At 36.5% G+C, this 17,470-nt stretch overlaps 1 protein-coding gene across 1 annotated transcript in view; it reads left to right on the forward strand.

Moving 5' to 3' along the window:
- Positions 1-17,470, forward strand: part of pex14 (peroxisomal biogenesis factor 14) — a 79,019-nt gene that overhangs the window by 16,585 nt on the left and 44,964 nt on the right. The window lies entirely within an intron of this gene.

The raw sequence follows: 17,470 nt of genomic DNA on the forward strand, positions 1-17,470 counted from the left end.
TGCACTCTAAAGTCAAGTGTACTGTAGTCCTGTCTACTAGTGTTGTCTAGGTTCCAAATTTTCAGTATTCGGTAACGATACCAGTGAAAATCCATGGTTCTCGGTACCAATTTCGGTACCAAAGCAAAACACCAAAATATGCTAATTTTTTTTTATTTTTTTTTTATTTTTACTTAGTAAGTCATTTACATACTTATTTACAATTGTGTTTAAAGTTTTTCTACAAGTAATATAATTATGAAAAACAGTAAACAAGTTTCACCCAATTTTAATTGGGCTTTTAATTAATGAAATTTAAACCTTTGTATTTTTTGGTAAATAAATGGGATTTGCTATTAAAATGTGGAAGAAATGTTGTGATTTATTTCTTCAAAAAATAGTTTTATTAATTTTTTTCAACAGTAGTAGCAGTATCACATACATTCTACTAAATAATAGTAATTTTCTAGCACAATGCCTTTATGTAAAAATGAACTTTTATTTTGACGGGTTGCCGTGAATACCTTTGAATTGACTCTGGTTTTACTCAAATGAAACGGTAAAATGCTTGTGAAGTGACTCAGAACAGTTCTGGTGATGTTGTTGATGTATTTATGTCCTCATTGAGACGGCAGATGCTGAAATTACTGCAAGCGTCACGCGCTTCAGTCTATGTAGTAAAACAAACCCTCACGCCTCTGCCATTCATTCATTCACACAGAGACGCGCAGAACATTCAGAGCTTTTGCGGCTTAACATTTACAGATACTGGTCCATATGGAGATTTGATTTGATTAATTTATGCTAACTTTGACAAATTCCGTGACTGTCCATATTAAAATGTAAGTTTCATTCTCATGACTGGATTTTGAGATTCTGTCCGCGTTTTCCGCTTCACGGAAATCATAGCGATGTATGCGTCAAGAACCGGGTTGAGCGGGTACTCGGTACCACTGAAGAAACCTGCTACCATGACATTTTCATTTTTTTAGTACTGACTTGGTACCGAAGTACCAGGTGTTTTGACAACACTACTTTCTACTCTACAATAGACAAAACTACAGTAGTGAGTAAAGCACAGTACTACTCTAACAAGATTCCCATACACCCCTGCATGCGGACAAAGTCTCTTATGCATTATTCTACACTTTTTATTCTTATTGTAGGTAGCCACTTTATGGATTAGTTCATAAACAGGACTCCCGCCCCTCGAATAACCTCGCTGGGCACACACTTGTACCGCCGCATAAATGTAATAAAATCATTTGCACCAGCACTCTCAATCCCGCACCCTAATTTGAGCAGATTGAATAAGTGCCGTATTGTGGAAAAGCGCGAGTGGACCAAACACTCATTTGTCACCTCTAATAAATGTTGGAATGTAAATTATGAAGTTATGCTTCAGTTGTAAATGCACTTTGTTTCAGTCTCTTAATGCAGAGGCCCCCTCGCCAATACATTAAGAGAGTGAGTGAGGTCGCTTGAGAGAGAACATAAAAATTCAGTCTGTTTTCACAATCAATAATAAGCTCAAAAAGGCTCAGATGGAGGAACATTATGAAATATTTGAAGTCGACTTCATAAATTATTGCTGGAAAACTGGCATGTACACTAAAATGTAAATACATTAATGTTATTAATAATGAAGTGACTAATAGTTCTATCAAGACTGTAATAGCTGTTTAATAGAACGTGACAGCAAGAATATATTGCCCTTCGCTCTCAGAGATGGGACGGCGTGGGACATTTATCAGCGCTCCTTCAAATACACTATTTTGATTATTTTCTTCAACTAATCGCCCAACATCTTGCCCCCTCAAAGGGAAAAATCGAGTAATAGATATTAATTAATATGTGTCAGTTTTAGCCAGTTTGATGAAAAGGGATGTAGAGAAGATGCTAATAGGCTTCTTGTTTCTCTCTGTGTGGCGCTGGGAGATTACAGCTTTAACAAGCCAATCAGGAATCAGTCAAGTGAGCTGCATTATGCCATACAAAAGTTCTTATTGGGTGAATGAGCTCTGTAAGCATATGGGAAGTTGTGAAAAGGGTAATAAGACTTGAATGAAAATTATAGTATTGAGTACTAAGAAATAAAAGAGCACTTGAAGTTGTTTGATTTGACGGGACCTGTTGCTGCCCTTTTTGTGAGCACTAGGGGGCTGCTGGAGGCTGTATTATAGATCTGTACCTGCTACTCTCAGAGTAAATCCCCTCCGAGGGCCCTGTAACTATGCATTTTATAGGTCTCAAAAGGGCAGAGGCGCTGCTTGAACTTGTTTATATAAAATTGCAGTTGCCTTTGGGCTCTAGTAAGTGCAGTATTGTTGATGATGACTCTTTGCCAGAGTCAGATGTGCTGTACAATCCAAAAAGTACTTGACAGTCCGTCTGAGGACTCTCATGTATCCATATAAACCACTGTTTTGATTCTTTGTTTAGGAACCCAATCTTAGATTAGTGCTGTATTATTAACACTTCTTACAAGTCAGACGAGCAGCAAAAAACAGGAACCCGCATGTATCTGCTGGCTGCTGGCAGCCCTCCCAAACACCTGGACCAGCGGCCCGAGGGCTTTAAGTGTTGTGACAACAAGAGAATGGCAGACAGGCCTAAACACTCACAATAGGCAGTAAGTGTGACACATGTCACCATTTTTGGTGGGCTGCCTGGTTAATCAGCGGCGGTCACTTATGCAGAGAAGCTGGTCATACAGGAGTTTTAAGAAATAATATTAAGAAATGTCCTTGAGCACAAATAAGCATATTGGAATGGTTTCTGATGGATTATGTGACACTGAAGATTGGCGTAATGGCTACTGAAAATTCAGCTTTGCCATCACAGGAATAAATTACAATTCTCAAATATATTATATTAGAAGACTTCTTTTAAATGGCAATAATATTATTTGGTATTTTTGAACAACTAAATGAGACTTCTTTAAACTGATTCAATGAGCTGTATGCAAAGCTGTCGAGAAAAAAAAAATCTTTCAAACCATGCCTTTATATAGGAGTAACAATGTCCAGTCTGTGAATAAATTGCTCTTTCTGAATGAATTGGTTCAAAAAAATTATTGTCATGAATTAGGCTAAACTGGGTCCTAGAACTGATGTGTTTTGTGTTCCACAGAAGAAAGAAAGTCACAGGTTTAGAGCAACATTAGGAGGAAATAATGACAGAATTTACGTGAACTATTCCTTTAAAGGAGTTGGGGAGAGAGCAAGAAAGAAGGACAACAGTCTCGTGGGACTCAGAGGTATTGTCATGTGTTTTTCTCAGTCAAGGTCGGCAAGAAATGTCAGAGCAGGTGTGTGTCTGTCAGTGAGTGGCCTGCCAGCGCAGCCCCTGGGCTCCAACACGCCATGCTGTGACACTGGAGCAGGACACACACACACACACACACACACGTCTGTATCCTCGTGCCCCATAATGCCATTGCGGGTCACCTCTGGGCACAGCAAAGACTCATGTAGAGTCTCATGTATTGAGGACATATTGCACTCGATACTGCAACAAAGCTATTTTGGATTGTAATAACCCATGTGTTCACTACTGTTTAATGTTCTTAAAGGATATTTCACTCAAAAATTCAAATTCTGACGACATTTCCCCTGACCCTGTTTAACACAAAATAACATTTTGAAAAATGTCTCCATGTTTTTTGTCAATACAATGAGCCAGCAAAGTTCAGTATTGTTTTTGACCCCACTGACTTTCATTGTATGGACAAAAACATTCAGTCTCGTGTGTTCCATAGACAAAAGAAAGTCGTACATGTTTTGAACGACACACAGAGGATTATTTAATTTGGGGTGAACTGTAAGGTGTGTCTATATGGAACTTCCCTCTTTGAAAGCCTGTTTGTTCTATCAATCTTGTTTGAACTTTTGCGTGTGATCAGATCCCTGCTTGTTCATTCCATTGTTTTGGTGTGTTTTTTTATGATTATTGTTGCTTGGGCAGGGTCAAGAGGATTTTTACGCAAGATAAACAGATTATTACGCAGGTTTGAGAACAGGGCTGGGTGGCACCATTGTACCGCAGACATGCTTTGGGCAATTATGCAGTAAAACCTGTACATTCTGGCTGAACCTTTAGAAATGTACGATTATTCTCACAGACAAGCATTTCTCAGATTCTGTGGCTTCAGTTGAGTAACAGCAAATCTCCATATGAGTCAACAAGCATAAATCAGTCTGCCAGGCTGATATTTTCTACCCCATTCCAAACCATTTTGCAAAGAAAAACAAAACAACTTTTTTTTTTCAAATGCAATTTTAGTGACTGTGATAATTAAAATGTTCCAGTTTGTTTGGATGCACTAAATTAAAACTTGAAACCTGAATTGTTTTTCTTGTTTTATTAGTTTGCTGTGCCACTGTGGTTTGAAGATGGTTTAATCTCATTGGTGGATTAAACACTTACTGCTCTTCTCAGTCATGTGACCCTATTTGTGGTCTGAGTATCTCTTTAAATGCGAGCTCCATTGTCATCTAACCGTTCCTGACAGCTCTGGTTCATTCGGACGAGCCCTGTTGTTGCTCAACTTTCCTTTGAAGCCAGTAGATGGTGGTATTCATCTTCTGAGATGTACCCAGAAAGCTGTAGGAGGCCAGGTTGCCCTCTCTTTGTCTCTTTTCTTGTCTGATCGTACTCCTTTAATTTTCTCTGCCTTTTTTCCCATTTTTCATGCTGTATCTTCCCTACCGTGTGTTTTTTTTTTTCTTTGACACTTCATTTTCTGCTCTCCATCCAGTTCTCCACCACCATCAGAGTAATTGAAAGGAGGGTCATCGAGCAAGAGGGTCACACAACCAATTCTATACCTTTTTGAAGAACGCAAACTGTTGATCCGCAGCATGCAATAAGCATCCCGAGCTATTCAATGCAAGCCGTCGTGAGATGATAATGTCACCGGAATGTCACAATCTGTCTGCCGGTGGTGTGGCCATCCACTTTCAGTATCATATTGTGCTTACACCTAATCAACTAACCACCACCAAGCACATTTCCATTTTAATTGTCAACGTACTATTACGTCTACTAGCTAGTTTAGTGTGAAAGATGTTGACACAAAATTGTACACTTTGATTTTGTGTGTATGTGTGTGTGATTATGGGTAGGTGGGCGGAAGCAGAGAGCAGAGACACTTATCAGAGTTATGACAGTCGTAGCTGACAAGAAGGCTCATCCTTAGTCTCCATAAACCCTGCATTGTGCGGTTTGGACACGAGTGCGGCATTGTTGCCATTGGTGCTGTTTTCATTTCACTTCAATTAGCTAATTGGATGTGAAGGGTGGTAGTGTCTCTGAAAATGAAGGAAAAGGATCCAGCGTCGGGTTTAAGACCGCCTTTGTGTTTATCTAAGAGCCAGATCGCAACGTGTTATTAGGATGTGCCACAAAGTCATGATAGGCTACTTTTAATTTGTGCTCCGTTTCCTTTAGATTGTCTTGAAATTGGAGGTTTAGTTTTCTTCCCTCAGGTTTTGTTATGAATTGCACTGGCATTGAATATATGTGTGTGTGTGTGTGTGTTTATGCCCTGCTCATTTGCAACTCGGAGACATTTTACACGGCCTGTCACCGAATGTCATCATTGACTGTAAAAGTAGAGAAAAAAATGCCTCAAATTACAGGAAAGCAGCACTGCATTAAAGAACAAAGAGGATCAATGGCAGTACATTAAACTTTATGCAATTGGGGGGGGGGGGGGTCAACTAATTAAAATTGATTACTCTTGCTTTGTAAAAGTGTTTCTGAATTAAATTATTGTATGAAAACATTTTGACCAATTGTGGAGCTGAGGAAGTATCCATTACTGGATTACTGCTGGAATATTTGCGGTGAGCCGGGCTAAGTACTGTTTTTTTTTCTCTTTTTTTCTCACTGCTGAGTCCAGGGGCCACAGTTTCATCTTTCTGTCACTTTCTCTCTTTCATACACACACTTCACTTTTTTTTCCCTTCGAATGTCCAAAAATAATGGCATAAGAAAACAAGTTATTCTTTTTAAGCTAAATTTGACCCTTAGACCTCAATCTTGCTATTTATTTGATTAAGTGTTATTATTTATTAAGCAATGTTAAATCACATTAGAACAATTCTGAGTTATAATGAACACCTCTAGAAAACACTTTTAAAAGGTGTTTTTATGAAGAATGATAAAAATCCCTCAATATTCCTGTCTATTTTTTATTAAGCGTGGCATTTGTTGTTTAATAAGCAAGTTATTGTCAGCTCTGTGGGCATGTTGTTTCTCTCTCCCTGAAGAGATTAGATTAATCAAACCCCCTAACTGCGGCTTTTTGTCAAAATTTTTTTAAATATCTTTTGGCTATATGAAGAAGTTTTATATCGAACACCTCGGTGAGCCGGCAGAATGTCTGTGTGATTCCGGCACCACAGACGCTTGGGCTCTCTCATTAGTGGAAACAAATGATCACATGTGAAAGCTGGATATATCTCCCAACAGTTAATAATAACGATTAAGATAAACTTGCCCCACATTAACAGAAATGTTTCCAGCAAATGCTCTGCTTTACTGTGTTCTATTGATTTACATGTTAAGAGGAAATATTTCAGGTCTGTAATCGAAAATGTATTTTGAGTACTAGTTAGGCTAGCGTCACAGATTAGCCTGGGCTGAGTGAGGCAAGTTGCCGGCAAACGTCTATGTTTGTTGAGTGCATGTGCATCTGTGTGTGTACAAATGTGTGAAACTTGTGAAAAGGCTGATTTGATCAATTTGTGTGTGCGTTTTAATATGTGAATTTCTTTGTTAGGCTTAAATAATATTTTTGTTTATGAGAAGTTTTTCATGTATTCATTTATGCGTTCAAAATAATATTTGACTGTATTTTTTTCAATCTCAGTCTCTTCTGTGAAAGTGGCATGATATGCTGTTGATGTGATGAATTTGATAACTAATAATGTCTTACAGTATTCCCACAATTCTGAAAATATCATGGAAATCCATAAGTGTGATTTCCAGGCATGGATTTTGTTGTTATTTTAAGCTTAATTCTGAAGTATTTAATTGGCTGAAATTTGACCCTGTGAGTTTATATAAATCATCAAAAACAACTGGGACAGTCATGAAAAAAATCATGGTCAGAAGTGTGGGAACCCTGGACTAGAAGACTTTATTTTGTACATACATACTTTTGCTTATTTAACTTTCAACTGCTCTTTTCTCTGCTATTGTATCCATTGTATTTTTTTGTTTTGATGTTAAAATGCGTTTTGACCTTTAAGTTGTCAAAGTTCAGAACATTCATAAAAAAAATTGCCTCCACCGTGATTTGAATATCAGCACTGTAATCAGGGGTCTCTGCGCTCAATCCACTCGCAGCACATGGAAAATGTGTGTTGCTCTACTTTGTCATCAGTAATGGCTCTTTTTGCATATATCTATTTATCATGAATGTGACCTTTTGAAAGTGGATTTGGTTGCATAAGGAAGATGGGTAAAGGCATAAGTGACTGAGATATTCCCTTTTCATGCACTTTTTTTCAGTAGTTCAAAGTCGTAAACCGACCGCACAGTTATGCTGAAGACCGATCGGAGTGACTGCTATGATTTTTGTGATTATGATGAGGGGCACGCAGAACATTTTAAAGGGATAGTTCACCCAAAAATAAAAATTCTGTCGTCATTTACTCACTCTCACGTTGTTCCAAAGCAGTATGGATTTCTTTCTTCTGTGGAAAACAATAGAAGATTTTTTTTTCCTGTTGTTTTAGACCCCACTGACTTTTACTGCATTTATACAAATCTTAATATTTTTTTTTTTAAGTTTTTTAAATATGTTATTTGTTCTGCAGAAGAAACGGGTTTCAAATGGCGTGAGGGTGAGTAAATTGAAAGAATTGAAATTTTGTGGTGAACTATTGTTTTAAGGGCAGCCATAGAAGAGCAACGTTTCCACAAATCACAATGAAAAGAAAGCAAAAATGGGTTAAAAGCTGCTTTATAAAAGGATGGATGTATGCATTAGGGATGTGCAACAGTGAACGAGTACTCAAGTACTAGATCGCGACAGCGATGATCGATCACGTAAACGATGATCGAAATTAATTCAATTCAATTCAATTCAAGTTTATTTGTATAGCGCTTTTTACAATACAAATCGTTACAAAGCAACTTTACAGAAAATTATGTTTCTACAATATTTAGTAGTAGCTAGTAGTTTGTGCACGTTTGACAGGATTTTAGAAAAATAAAAAAAATAATAATAATACAAGACGTAGTCAGCTAGATGATGAACTATCAATATTATTAATTAATAGTAATTATATGATGCAGTCACACATGTAGCAATAATTGTTAGTTCTGTTTGTTGATTCAAGGTTAGGATCATCTGGGGTCCTCTGAGGGTCAGCATCATCTCTTTTCAGGTGTTCTGGATTCAGACTGGAGCTTGTGTAAATCCTCCGTGGCAAAACATAGAAACAAGATAGAGACATCATTAGCATAGCTGCTGATCCAACAAAGTAAAATTAGTTTAACCTAAGCTAAAGAATAAAAATGCAGATGCAACTACACTCACAATTTAAGAGATACATTATTCGAATGCTTGGCGAAAGAGATGCGTTTTTAATCTAGATTTAAACAGAGAGAGTGTGTCTGAACCCCGAACATTATCAGGAAGGCTATTCCAGAGTTTGGGAGCCAAATGTGAAAAAGCTCTACCTCCTTTAGTGGACTTTGCTATCCTAGGAACTACCAAAAGTCCAGCGTTTTGTGACCTTAGGGTGCGTGATGGGTTGTAGCGTGGTAGAAGGCTAGTTAGGTACGCAGGAGCTAAACCATTTAGAGCCTTATAGGTAAGTAATGATAATTTGTAACAGATACGGAACTTAATAGGTAGCCAGTGCAGAGACTGTAAAATTGGGGTAATATGATCATATTTTCTTGACCTGGTAAGGACTCTAGCTGCTGCATTTTGGACTACCTGTAGCTTGTTTATTGACGAAGCAGGACAACCACCTAGAAGTGCATTACAATAGTCCAGTCTAGAGGTCATGAATGCATGAACTAGCTTTTCTGCATCAGAAACAGATAACATGTTTCGTAGCTTGGCAATGTTTCTAAGATGGAAGAATGCGGTTTTTGTAACATTGGAAATATGATTTTCAAAAGACAAATTGCTGTCTAATATAACACCCAGATTTCTGACTGTAGAGGAAGTAACAGTACATCCGTCTAGTTGCAGATTGTAATCTACAAGATTCTGTGTACTGTTTTTTGGTCCAATAATTAATATCTCTGTCTTATCCGAATTTAATTGGAGAAAATTATTTGTCATCCAATCTTTTACATTTTTAACACACTCTGTTAGCTTAGATAATTGGGAAGTTTCAAATTATTATTATTATTATTATTATTTTGGTTGGTTATGGCAGCACGTTGGGCGGCGCCCTGATGTCTGATTGGTTAGCTTCCCACTTGATGCCTCAAAAGACGTAAGAAGACAGATAATCATGGCCTCAAAGTCACGTAGTGATGGCTGGCTTCCCTTTGAGAAGAACGATGAAAATACAGTTCAGGGTAAGCTGTGTAGCGCCAAGCTGTCACACAAATCTACAACAAATACAATGCGCTATCATCTAAAATGTGTACATAAAATATCTGGCGATAACAGAGAGGCAACTCAGACGAGCATTGAATCACTTGCCGTAAGACCTAAATGCAACGCAGGCAGAACCGAGAAGACGACAAAGCTATTCTCTGAAATGGTGGTGAAATATTTGCTGCCCATTAGTTTCAGGGACAGAGAATGTTTACTTGTCCAGTGGTACCTGGCTGTTCCTGCAACATCTGTTCCAGCGGAGCGAATTTATTCCACTAAATGTGAACAGGCTGCGCACTCGGCTCTCATCGGAGCACGTAGACCGCCTTATCTTTTTGAATAGACATTTGCATGTTTCACCGGTCGTGGTAAATATAATATCCATTTTTTTTAAATAATTATTATTTTAGTTTTCAGTTATAGCCATAGTTAAAATATCTAGGCTATTTAGTCTCTGTTTATACCTTATAATAGTTGTTTGGTTAAACTTGGTGAACTTTTTTCTTTATCTTTTAAAAACTACGTTTCACCGCTGGATCAAAATATGCTGCTAAAGTTATACTGGAAGACAATGTTTTGTTAAAAAAAATGCAGTTGAATAAAGTCGCAAAAAAAGAAAAGTATCTTTGTGTGTTAATTTTTAAATCACAGACAAATAATGAAATCGTCTTTATAAAATAAAAATGCACTGGATATATTTGTAGCCTAATTACATTAAACATATTTGTAGAGATGACGAAAATCAAAATTATTTGTTTGTTATAGTTTTTATCTTAAATATATTTTAAATCTTATTCAATTATTAAGCAATAATCAGTGATTTCCATGCTGTTAAATAATATTTTGGTTGATCAGAAAGTGCAAATTGAATAAAAAATATTAATTAAATATTAGAATACATAAAAAAAATAACGATAGTGACACTAATGTGAATTTATTGTACTTTCGTGTTTGTAAAGCGCAATCCGAGTTATTACTTTCGGTCAGGTTCAAATCTGCGTCGGCGAATTTTTTTCAGATAAAAGTTGCAAGAGCTAGTATACGTCCGATTAATTAACATGAACAATTATGCTGAAATCGCTGCATATCAGCGATTCGTTTCATGCTCATATAAGCAATGCCCGATAATGATATTGCTCTTCTATTATTATTGTTATTATTTTATTTTCTATGTTATAATAATGCAGCCGAGCTTTTTTCCGTCATATTTGTGGGCATAAAATGCAATTCATATGGCTTCGAAAACGCGCAGGTGGTTTATGGAAAATAAACCTTAACTTAAAAATAAAACTTAATTACAACTATTACACTTAATAACGTAGATGAAAATAAAGCACAAATCTGCCGTACATTTCTAATGAGAACTTTATAGGAATCTATAGTAAAATCTGTCCTTGCCCATCTTTCAGCGCGCTGTCATGAAAACACATCCCAGAGGGAGCTGGCGCGCGTGCTCTCTCCCTCTCTCTCTCTCTGTGGTTCACACCGGACGCCGAAGCGACGCGGAAGCGGCGCGGAACGGAGGCCGCTTCCTCTCGGCGCCCATGTTAACCTATGGTGTCGTTCACACCAGACGCGGAGCGCCGCGGCGCGAAGCGCCAGTTTCGGCGTCTGGTCTATTTTTTGCGCGAGCCGCGAGCGATCCGCGTCAATTCCGGCAGGAAGTCACACCAAGAAACACGAGACAATCCGGTCAATTGTCAAAATATTAGCAATTTTCAAATTAAAATACCGCGAGTGACAAATGCGATCATATTTGTGTATTTAAACAGACTAGAAAGATAAAAAAAAGAAAAGAAAACACAACACACACACACGCACGCACATGGTTAACTTCAACTTCTTGGTTACAGAAACATGGTGTATTCATTTTATGAGGTTATTTACTTACCCATGATGTGCAATAAACAACAACTGAGCAGAAGCGCTTGTCGACCGCGGCGGAGAATACGCGTCTGGTGTGAACAGGCAGGCGCCGGACCGCGCGTGATTTTCCGTTCCGCGTCGCTTCGGCGTCCGGTGTGAACCACGCATAACTTAGCATCATATTGTGCTGATACAAGTTGTAATGTTACGTCTCATATGTATCTCAGTTATCTGATTTATCATAGGGTGTGTCATAGAATTAGCTTCCGTTTATTGGTATACTCTTCACCTCACCTCTTGTTCCTTTATTAATAACATTGCTTCATCAAGAACCTGTCCTAATCATGTGTTCATGTTTTCATAGACAGATTTTCATGTCAGATTTTTATTTTTATTTTTTTCATTTTCATAACAAACTTCAGATTTTTTTTCATTATATACATTATGGCCATGCCCCCCCCCCCTCCCCGCATAAGCCCCACCTCCCATTAATCATTAATCGTTTTTGAAACCTATCGATGATCGAAATGAGAAATTTCCCAAAATGCCCATCCCTAATATGCATTGATGTATTGATGTATGCAATGTCTTTGTCATGTGGGTGTTGAGCAGATTAGTAAGAATTGATTTTATATAGCTGTTTTAGATTACCTCTCTCTCTCATGCACATGCAGTTCATGCTCAACTGTTCTCAGTGGGCTCTCCTCGGTAAAGGTCATTTAAAGCGGAAGTTGTCATAATTAGAAGGGTATTTTAAGATCTAATTATAAAAGATTAAAAACACCATTTTGTGCATCAACCCATCAGGAGTTGAAAGGAATCTGACTGCATGGAAACCTACGTTGCAATTTCAAAAAGTCGGAGCGCTTAAAGCGATCTAGATATCCGTCTATGTCATGGAAACATTCACGAGAGAGGTTAATTAATATAGAAAGTCGACTTCGATCTCTTTCTTCCTCACTCTTTTTCTGAAACCATTGTTTTGTAGGAATCTGAAACCAGCCTAACACAATTGGATCAGTGTCTATTAGGCCTTTATTATATCAGAGGTGCTTCTTCACAAATGTACAGGGCAATTTGAAATGAATTGATTCACACTGAGACTGGATCCCCAGACCTGCTAATGATTTCCTTTTAGCTTCCTTTACCCTTTCCTTTTAAGTGCCAGCTGATGGCCCCCACCTTCTGCTGCTGTAGCTCTTGTCCTTTCTCACGGAGCGGTCATTACTGTCAGCAGTCCTGTAGCTTAACATCAGACTTGTGTATAATCAGACACACATTTTGCTCTGTAACTTCATTTCACATCTTTACACGGCCCTCTTCAAAGTTTGTGCATGATTTGGCGCTAAAGTATCTACAGTGTAAAAGCCTCTGTTGATTATATTTTAGTTTCTAGAAATGGCCACCGCAGTACTTTTCTAAACACTGTTTGTTGCTAAGTACATATATATTTTCCTGATTATGTTTTTATCAAATGCATTGACAAAGAATTGGCGGAAATTTAATTTGACATTTTACAGGTATATTTTGAGGTACAGAAGCAGAGACCAGCTCTATGCAAGGGGTTGTATATACAAGGTGCAAAGAGGAGGTATAAACACAGTAGATGCATTATACAGAATAAGTATAGAAACAGTGAATATGTATACACTACTGGTCAAAAGTTTGGGATTAGAATGGTTTTTAATATTTTTAAAGGACTTTCTTATGCTCATCGGGGCTGTATTTGATCAAACTTACTGCAAAATTTTCTGTATTTTCGATCAAATAAATGCAGCCTTGATGAGCATAAGAGACTTCTTTAAAAACATTACAAGTCTTACTGATCCCAAACTTTTGAATGGCAGTGTATATATGATATTATATATATATATATATATATATATATGAATAGTATATGGTGCAAATGGCATTATGAGGCCAAAATGCAAAGGAATGTGCAAAGCAAGAGGCATAATAATAAACATTGTAAATGTGCATCAGGTACAGATTATGCATGTATATTTTTATAAGACTTATATTGTAGTTTATATAATACATGTATCTCTGCCTTTGCACTCACCATTTAAGGCACTTTGGCGTTAGGTTTTTTTTTCTTTCAATTTTGTGATATTAAAATAAAACCTTTTTTCCCCGTCCATCTACAACTGATTTAATCGTGTTAGGCTTAATAGTTCCTTTGTGAATGTGTGTTGCCTTGAGCAAAAGTATATTTCCCTGCGTGACCTGTTTACAAAATTGGCTAAGGAAGTGTTCCTTCTCATATCTGCTAGTTAAATAGCAGCATTTATATGCAAAACTTAAATTTTTACAGTTTGACTTTTTTTTTTTTTTTTTGTGCGAGTCAGAATTAGCTGGTTATTCTTAAAGTGATATTTTTAGGGTAAGATAAATTCAGGTAAATTGGGATACTTTCTGACACTGAACTGTCTGTCATAATGTGGTGATTTATCTACAGTAAACCCACCCTGTATAATAGACAAGATATTGAACATTTAACTTGTTTAATGCAGACTAAAATGAAGAAAGAATTGTGCGAGGTCGACTCAAAAAATTTGCCTTCCCTAATACAACATTTTATGTTTCCTTCCCGATCAATATCATCACGACCACCTCCTCCAAATTTAAGGCGAGTGTGAGGCAAAAGTGCTCTGTTAAAACTCGGTCCGATCCAAACTCAATAACCGACACGGCGCTATTTGCAAGACCTTGTCCAGTCATCATGTTCATGTCAGGCATGTCTCCAGACATGGCCCTTAATGTTGCTTGGCCCCTATGATTGAGTTTTCACCACTTTTTAGGTTGCACCTGACACTTGATCATTCATCTCATTTGTAAAGATTATTGGTTAGAACAGGGAGCACTTTACGTGCATTAGCAATTTTAGCCTTACAAGAAACACTAGAAAATAATGGTTGATTAACAAAGAGTATTTACTGGTATTCAGCAAAGAAACACGCACCCACCTTTTTAATTTGAGTTAATATTTTGCTTGCCAAACCAAATGTTCCTTGTACTGACATGTAGTGATACAGCTCTCCCCCTTTAAAAGGACAATTGCATGCTGCTATCTTATATGACAACGAGGGTGATCTATACGTCAATAAGTAGACAAGACTAAAATCTGTGCAATGTGGTTATAATTGATTGAGATGTCTGGGTGGAACTTGCATAAAGCAGCCGTGTCATCTGCAAAGAAAAGCACTTTTCTTCTCCCTGAAGAACAGACGTAACACTTTTGAAAAATAAATGGACATCGCCCTCATTTATTATCCCAGTTTGATCCCATCTTTTAGAGAAGTGTTTACAAGAATGCCGTGCCCCTTCCATCCAAGTAAAAGCTAGTCTCAATCACAAAAAAGAGTCATATTTCAAGTCAAGGAGCCGCTATTTTGATCCCTTTGTCTATATTATCTTAAATGAAACATCCCAGCGCTTGTATTTTCACTGGCGTTGACTCAATTGAGAATTTTCTTTTCCTGTAAAATGTGATTTACTGTACGCGTAATGTGCCTGACATTTGTTTTTGTGCAGTGAATAAAGAAATTGATGGTTTATGCAGTTTACGTGGTGTTTATAGAGCGGGGAAAGAGTGTTTCTGGATTGTAAAAGACACTTATTGTCTCATTCTACAACAACACAAAAACCTCACCCATTCAAATGCTAATTTTAACTTGTGATTCCTGTTTAAAGACTTCCCAGAACTTTCTTGTCATTAGGTTTCCAGGTGACTAAATTAACTATGCCTTAAGCTTAAATATACAGCACGGTCAGAAATTTTAGGTTCCTGTGGCACAAATAGCACTGAAAATGAAAAAATGAACACTGAAAGTGAAAATTAAGGGGCAAAAGTAGGATTACTACTTTTTTTTTTTTATGATATATTTTATTAGATATATATTTTATTATATATATATATATATATATATATATATATACAGTACAGACCAAAAGTTTGGAAACATTACTATTTTTAATGTTTTTGAAAGAAGTTTCTTCTGCTCATCAAGCCTGCATTTATTTGATCAAAAATACAGAAAAAAACAGTAATATTATGAAATATTATTACAACTTAAAATAATAGTTTTCTATTTGAATATACTTTAAAAAATAATTTATTCCTGTGATGCAAAGCTGAATTTTCAGCATCATTTCTCCAGCCTTCAGTATCACATGTAACATCCAGTCTATCACATGATCATTTAGAAATCATTCTAATATTCTGATTTATTATGAGTGTTGGAAACAGTTCTGCTGTCTAAAAAAAATAATAATATATATTCTAGTAATATATTTTCTTTACTATCACTTTTTATCAATTTAACACATTCTTGCTGAATAAAAGTATTGATTTTATTAAAAAAAAATAAAGAAAAAAAAATTACTGATCCCAAATTACTGACCAGTAGTGTATATTGTTATTACAAAATATTTATATTTTAAAAACATAGCTTCTTTTTTTTTTTTTTTTTTTTTTTCATCAAAGTATCCTAAAAAAGTATCACATGTTCTGAAAAAATATTAAGCAGCAGAATTGTTTCCAACTTTGATAATGAATCATCATATTAGAATAATTTCTAAAGGATCATGTGATAATGATCCTAAAAATTCAGCTTTGCATCACAGAAATAAATGATAATTTAAAGTATAATAAATTTAAAAGCAATTATTTTAAATTGTAATAATATATCACAATATTACATTTTCTTTCTGTATTTTTGATCAAATAAATGCAGGCTTGATGAGCAGAAGAAACTTCTTTCAAAAACATTAAAAATAGTAATGTTTCCAAACTTTTGGTCTGTACTATATATATATATTTATTTATTTTTTTTACATTTTAGGACACTTAATTATTGCACAGTGCAAAATATTGAATAAATGTGGTGTTGATTTTATAGGTAAAAAAGTACTATGCATATTGAAATTTGAATAAATTAAAATTGTTTACAAACTACTGGCATGAAATAATGACTTATCAGAATTAAACTGTTTGAAAAATGGTTAACAAAGCATGAGTTGTTGTCGATGGTAAGAAAAAATATCCCCTTATAAATATATATATTTTAAAAAAATCCTGACACTAATATAGAGATCCAAAAATGTCCTTGCGCTTTGGGTAACACTTTAAGTAACAACTTTGCAAAGCTCATGTTACCGGAAAAAGTCTTTGATGTGTTCTGAAACCAGGTGTGACTAAGGACGCATTCTTTACAGACACTGACTCAGTCGTATACATATTTGAAGACAGATGTGGCCTGCCTGCTTGCTTATTCAAATTATCGGAATCATAATCTCATGCTGTTCCTTAAATCGGCAGTGCCCCCTTTTCGTCTTCCTCTTCCATCCAACAAAGTCAAAGTTGTGCCCCATAAATTTAAGCTGAAATCAATATGATGTGTTTTTGAAAGGAAAACCGGGTCTCCGACTCAATCTGTCTTGATTTGTCACTGCAGAATTATACAGCTGGCCCGACTATTACACATTCTTCTCAGTCTGTTTTCAAAATGCAATCCTTTTGGATTGAAACAGGTCTTTAGTATATGCAATGCATTACCTAAAACGGATTACCACAGACAGCGCTCTCAATCACTTTTTATCTTTTGCCGCTTAAAGAAAAAGAACAGTAATCAAAACCTTTCAACCTATTAGAGGGATGACTTTTACAATTGAATCACAGGGACCACAGGTGCGATAACGAGGCGGCTCGGCTTTTCCTTGAGTGTGCGTTCCCCCCATCTCCAGATGTTATTTCATGTTTATCTGTTCTTTAAAAGCACCACTTCAGAGCCCGCACTTCAAATTCATGCTATAATGGTGTTTGAGGAGCAGACCCTTTTTTAATTCTAGGAGAAGCAAGCTAAAGTGGCAGATCAAGGTGCATCTCGAAGGAAAACGTGATGGAATCGATGGGAGCGGTGCTGCACTTCCGACTACACGTGTTCTGATGATATTTAATTTTCTAGTGCATTAACACTCAGTCATTACAACTTGCAGCCTAGGTGATTTGATCATAATGCATTTTCTTCTTTAAGAATCGCTGAAGTT

This window comes from Carassius carassius, chromosome 46 (genome assembly GCF_963082965.1).
Source record: "Carassius carassius chromosome 46, fCarCar2.1, whole genome shotgun sequence".
Taxonomy (NCBI): Eukaryota; Metazoa; Chordata; class Actinopteri; order Cypriniformes; family Cyprinidae; genus Carassius; species Carassius carassius.